General features: G+C 38.8%; 1 long non-coding RNA gene across 1 annotated transcript; it reads right to left on the reverse strand.

Moving 5' to 3' along the window:
* Window positions 1-1,500: 1,500 nt before the first annotated feature.
* On the reverse strand, window positions 1,501-1,991 carry LOC129890831 (uncharacterized). Its single transcript, XR_008767041.1, has 3 exons — window positions 1,809-1,991; window positions 1,660-1,721; window positions 1,501-1,584 (listed from the first exon to the last, which is right to left on the reverse strand). It is a non-coding gene; the product is annotated as an uncharacterized LOC129890831 (long non-coding RNA).
* Window positions 1,992-6,626: the final 4,635 nt, after the last annotated feature.

The raw sequence follows: 6,626 nt of genomic DNA on the forward strand, positions 1-6,626 counted from the left end.
CCATCTTATGAGGAGACTGGTGGAGCAATATAGGGAGAGGAAGAGGGACTTGCATATGGTATTCATCGACTTAGAAAAGGCCTACGATAAAGTTCCAAGAGAGATACTATGGAAATGTTTGGAGGCTAAAGATGTACCTGTGGCATACATTAGGGTGATCAAGGACATGTATGAGGGAGCCAAAACCAGGGTAAGGACAGTAGGAGGGGACTCAGAGCATTTCCCAGTTGGGATGGGGTTGCATCAAGGATCAGCTCTAAGTCCATTTTTATTTGCCTTGGTAATGGATGCATTGACGCGACAAATTCAAGGTGAGGTGCCATGGTGTATGCTTTTCGCGGATGACATAGTCCTGATTGATGAGACTCGTAGTGGAGTTAATGCTAAGATGGAGGATTGGAGACATACCTTGGAGTCTAAAGGGTTTAAGCTGAGTATGACCAAGACAGAGTACTTAGAGTGCAAGTTTAGTGAGACACCTCAGGAGGTTGGCGTGGAAGTTAAGCTTGGTGCCCAAGCTATTCAAAAGAGAAGTAGTTTCAAGTATCTTGGGTCTATCATGCAAGGCAGCGGGGAAATTGACGATGATGTCACACATCGTATTGGGGCAGCGTGGATGAAATGGAGGCTCGCTTCCGGAGTGCTATGCGATAAGAAGGTGCCACCACAACTTAAGGGCAAATTCTACAAAGTGGTGGTTAGACCGGCTATGTTGTATGGGGCAGAGTGTTGGCCAGTTAAGATCTCTCACATTCAAAAGATGAGAGTTGCCGAGATGAGAATGTTGAGATGGATGTGTGGTCACACCAAGAGCGACAGGATTAGAAATGAGGCTATTCGGGACAAGGTAGGAGTGGCCTCGGTGGAAGACAAGATGCGGGAAATGCGACTGAGATGGTTTGGGCATGTGAAGAGGAGAGACACAGATGACCCAGTGAGAAGGTGTGAGAGGTTGGCCATGGATGGCTACAGAAGAGGTAGGGGTAGGCCGAAGAAGTATTGGGGAGAGGTGATTAGACAGGACATGGCTCAGTTACAGCTTACCGAGGACATGACCTTAGATAGGAGGCTGTGGAGGACCCGCATTAGGGTAGAAGGCTAGTACATAGTCTCGTTATTCTTCCCTATTCATAGGCGCACTAGCACATTACAATTCCTTGTACTCTCATTTCTGCTATTTCTGTTACTATTTATTGCTTTCAGTACTTTTGATTACTCTATTTTATCTGTGATGCCTTCGTGATTTATTTTTCTATAGCGCTTTGAATTTTTTTAACTTTATCTGACCCCCTTTTCCGCTTTTTTTTTTGAGCCGAGGGTCTCTCGGAAACAGCCGTCCTACCTTGGTAGGAGTAAGGTCTGCGTACAATCTACCCTCCCCAGACCCCACGTTGTGGGATTTCACTGGGTTGTTGTTGTTGTTGTTGTTGTAGTTTGCTTCTTGCATACTATTGACAAGATACAAGGTCAAATACATCTATATAAGGAGCAGAGAAATACCAGTTCCCAGGGATAATAGGCCTGTTGATAGACTGAGTATACGAGAAAAGCCGCATAACAGGAGAGTAGCCCTGAAAACACACCCTGCATGACATGAAAACACGTTAATAACACAAGCTAAAAAGCAAATAATTCCAAATTTGTAAGGTAAGAATGTACCCTCCAGAGAAGATATTGCTGGGTTTGAACTTTCTCTAGAGATCGGACCAATTCTTCTTGTTCTGCAAATTCAACATTAACAAATAAAAACCCTAATTTATTAGGATTGAGGTTTTTTACTAACAAATATTAAAGAAGCCATGGATGACCTTGGGAATCAATGGGACGAAAATCGTCGCGGGTTGGCAAAGAGAATTTATCTTCCTCGTCGAAATGAGATTCTCATTGAGATTTTCTCCATTTTCTGGTGAGCTTCTGCATTATCATCATCCTCGTAATGCCTTCGAATTTTAGGACTTTGAGCAAAGCTTTTCGTGCGGGCGACGTGCCCGTTGTTGGGGAACCGTACGACTTTTAATGTAAAAAATTATCTATATTAGTTTAATTTAAAGGAAAATTGCGTAATCAAGTGAACATTTACTAAATTTTCATAATTTAGCATACATTTAAAAAAATTATCTAGCATTGTTATACTTGGGTCGATTAGAAAAGTCACCTACTAATTAGAATTGATATAATTATTAAGGTAGTAATTATCAATCTAGTAATTACGATTGACTTGTTTGTTTGTAACTATGTAATTACAGTAATTACAAGTATATTGTTTGGTTGCACAAGTGTAATCATAAGATTATATTAAATTTTAAACATAAAAGTTAATGATCTAAAATAAAAAATTTATATTAGACAAATAAGGGCCTTTATAACAACAACAACAAGAAGCCCAGTAGACCTAACCCACCTTGAAAGGTAGGACAACTATTTTCGAAAGACCCTCGACTTAAAAGAAAAGAACAAAAGAGGAAAAACAAGGAAACAAGACAAAGGTCAGATAGAACCAAGCATATCAAAAATAATATAAAAATATGAAACCGAAAAGAAATGAGCATTAACTATTATAGATAAATAGGATAACCAAAGTATACCGGACCAACAAATGTAAGCAGTAATCAAATGCAGAAATCAAATGTTAATAAACAAATGAGCAAAACTACGACTATTATGGTGAAAAGATAAGCCACCTAACCTACTATTTATAATTGATATTAAATTAAATATTTAAGATATATATTGTCTTTTGAAAATATATTAATTAATATGTTCTTAACTAATATTATAAAAATAATTTATTTATATTTTTCAATTCAGTATATTTTTAATTAAATTAATCATAAAAACTAAAAAAACAAAATTTCTATGAACATCGTGAAATGCATATTTGATAAAAAAATTAATATTATAAATATAATTGTAATGACCCTCTTAGTCATTTTCTAGGTCTTCGTGCATTTTCAGCATTTCAAGCATCCCATAATGGCTACAGGTCATTTATGACTTGTCAGGAGTGTCATTTCGGTTCCCGGCCAATTCGTTGGTTTTCATGCAAGTTTCTATGTTTTGGAGCCTATGAAGTTCAAATAGTTGACATAGGTCAAAACTTCAAGTAAACAACCTCGGAATACATTTTTGATGGTATCGTTAGCTCTGGAAGGTCGATTTTGGTCTAGAAGGACCTTTGGTTTGGGTCCCGAGGCTTTTAGTAGCTAAAATGAGTCTTTGTAATGTAGGACTACTTTTCATCAAGAAGACATCCCTTGGAAGTTTTGACAGTTCTGTTGAGTCCAAAATGTCAAATTTAGCAGGATAGCATACTCTATTTGCATCCACGAGGTCCCGAATGAATATCGAGCCCCCAAACAAACATCGGAGCCTTAGCTGATTTTTTACTTTGTTGGTGCAAGTCAAGACCTTCATCATGATTGTGAGAGAGGCCTTCGCGATCGCGATGGTCTATCTCTTTTGCCCTTCATGATCGTAACCCCTGGGTCTCGCGATGGTAATGAACAAATTTCAGGCCTTTAATATATCAGCCCCCACGATTTTCAGGTCATTTCTCTAAAACTTCTACTTCATTAAAGGTCCATTTAAGCTTGAATTTTGATAGGAATTGAGACGTTGAAGCTGGGGATCGCTTGGGAGTGTGTTATGGATCGATATTCTTTCGTTACTCTTGTAAATTTTCAACAATTCTTTGGTTAAATTGCCTTTAATTAGTGTTCTTGAACATTAGGTGTTGAGGCTGTTTTGAGGTCTTTTGGGGCTCGAATTGTACCCAAATTTTGAGCAAAAACTTGTTGAGCTATTAGGGGCCTTTGACGAAGTCAATTTGGTGATTCATGTGCAGGTCCCATGGACCTATTTTTGATCCAATTTTAGGCCTGAGTTATATTATAGCAATATGGGTATCACTTTTCTCATAATGACACATAATTTATTATATTGAAAGTATTGTGGAATTTTGAGGACATGAAGAGGAGACGATCAGCACGTGGACGGTCAGAGTTTGCAGTTTGGCTTTCAAGTAGGCTACGGTCTACTTTCTTTTAAATTATGCTCCATGAGATATTATTTAGTATAGATTGCATGTATGGGGGGGATGTATATGGTGAGTGTAGGATTATTTCCCTACTTCTATTATCTTGACTCCCCGTAGGAGCCTTAAACTATATTATGTTGAGAGATCCTTAGCTTAGGCTGGAAGTTCCTTCCATAGGGATTAATTGGTGTTATTAGCCTCTTCAAAGTTAATGTCCAAGGCCTTAGAATAGTTTGGTAATTCGTGTGTCTTAGAATGAGTTCTTAATGATCCTTTAGTTAACATAGTTTCCCCCTATAGTGATTGCTTTGGACTGGTACCCTCTGTTAGTGTGGACCTTGGGTTCGCTTTGATATTGTGGAAATTCACCATGAATAGACCCTTAACCTTGGCGTTAATCCCTACCTCAGATTAGACTTTGCAACCTTAGTTGCTTGTTATATCCGTAGATTGTCATTGGTTTTACTTTGTGTTCACTTGAATAGTATATTCGAGTAAAAGTGAGATCCTTGATTTACTATTCTGATCATTGATTCCTTATATTTACTTTTGTTTTCTAAGTTGTTATGTTCATATGATGATCTTACTCTTGCGATATTCAGTAAATTGTTGCGCCCGAGATCTTGGCCGAGGACCAGTTGGATTCCAAGTAGGTTCCTATGCTCTGGGAGCAAGGTGATTCCGATTATGTACATTAGGTTGTTTAGATGTTATTTGTTGGATGTTGGTGATGGCATGCTTTGCATTCATACTCATTTTCATGTATTTTGTGAAAAGCTCCCAGTAAATGCATTGATTCTTCACTACCATTATTAAGAAAGCATGATTTTGCACTTTTTACTTTTAAACTGGTTTTAATGGGAGTCGTACCTCCCCTTTCTATTTTGGATAAATGGATTGTTGAGATAAATATATATCGAGGATGCACTCGCTACTTGCTTGATCGATCAAGGAGGATTTCGACCCTTTTTGTACTGATTTGACTCTTCATATGTGTCTCTGGTATCATGACAAAGTAGATCCAAGGTGAGTCAAGTGTGTAAGCCCTTGGTTGGGACTAGGCAAAATATATAAACTTTTCGAGTCTCTTATGATTCCCTCCGTTCGTGTGTTGCAATGAATAGGAAAGGGTTTCCCCATGGGTCCTACCCTGCATGTCCGGTAGGTGTATATACTTGGTGTCACGACCCAACCCCGTAGGCCGCGACTGGGGTCCGACCTGGACCCCCGTATACATACCTATCAGCTATACTTAAATTGAACCGTGTGTGATGTGATACTATACACAAAAATCTCAATGGTTTAAAACTTTTTCATAAACCTGTAGCCTCTTTCACCTGTGTCATAATAGAAAAGGCATGCAAGCCGACAAGGTTTCCATAACATGAAACATCTGCAATATGTCGTAGGGGCACCACTGGAACAAATTTACAAATAACCCACATACACATGTATACAGACCTCTAAAAGTAATAACTGTATCATATGGCGTGACAGGCCCCTGCCGTACCCTTGAATAAATAAATAGATAAATATATACATCAAATGACCAGCATCAAAGTTAGGCTCTGGAAAAGCAGAGCACGTCCAACATAGTTGAGTGGAAATCCTAAGCTAGCGGATCTCCAAAATGAACTACTATACCTGCGGGCATGAAACGCAGCCCTCCGAAGAAAGGGGGGTCAGTACGATATATGTACTGACTATGCAAAGCATAACACATCATAACTCAGACCATAACTGAAATAGAGATGTAGGAAACAAGTATAACAATTAAAAAATTACTGTACTTGCACCTTAGGACACGTAATCATATACATCATCATATATTGTGCCCGACCCTCTAGTGAACTCGGTGTCATAATCGTTTTATCATATTCATATGTCATCATATCATCATGTATTTTACTTCATCATATTGTCGTATACGGCATCATATCATCGTTTACGGTATAATCTTATCGTATATGTCATCGTATTACATCCGGTTTATTATGGGGCTCGGAGTCATAAATGTATCACTATATTTTCATATGCATGCTTATTTAAAGTATCTGGCCCGTTAGTGAGGGACTCGGTGAAAGGAGTAGTGTACGTCTATAGCGTACCATCATAACATACATACCATATCTGACCCTCTAAGGAGGGACTCGATGTTCCTTTCTTATTTCACCACACATATACCATTGTACACATATCATCTTCACATACACTGACCGGCCCGGAACTCGGTGAATAATCGTATTGTCATAACATATAACATATATCACACCTCACGTACAGAATTATCTCCTCGTGCGTGGAACTGTACACATTCGGCCCGAGACGCAGTAAAAGTAGTAAAACTGCGCCCGACATAATATTCGGCCCATCATGGGATGCAAAGAAAGAAGGGTTACAGCATGTACGAGTAGAGTAGTGAGAAACTATATGCAACTAAGTCACCCTCTGAGACTTAATGAAACAGTCAGGTGAACCGTCACCTGAAGATCAGGAAAGTAATTATCCGAAGTACCTCTTTAGATGTCATAAGGGCTTAAATCAATTGGGGCCTCAAAGATCACAGACATGTATCAAGACAATGCCACAT

Source organism: Solanum dulcamara, chromosome 5 (genome assembly GCF_947179165.1).
Source record: "Solanum dulcamara chromosome 5, daSolDulc1.2, whole genome shotgun sequence".
NCBI classification, from domain to species: Eukaryota; Viridiplantae; Streptophyta; class Magnoliopsida; order Solanales; family Solanaceae; genus Solanum; species Solanum dulcamara.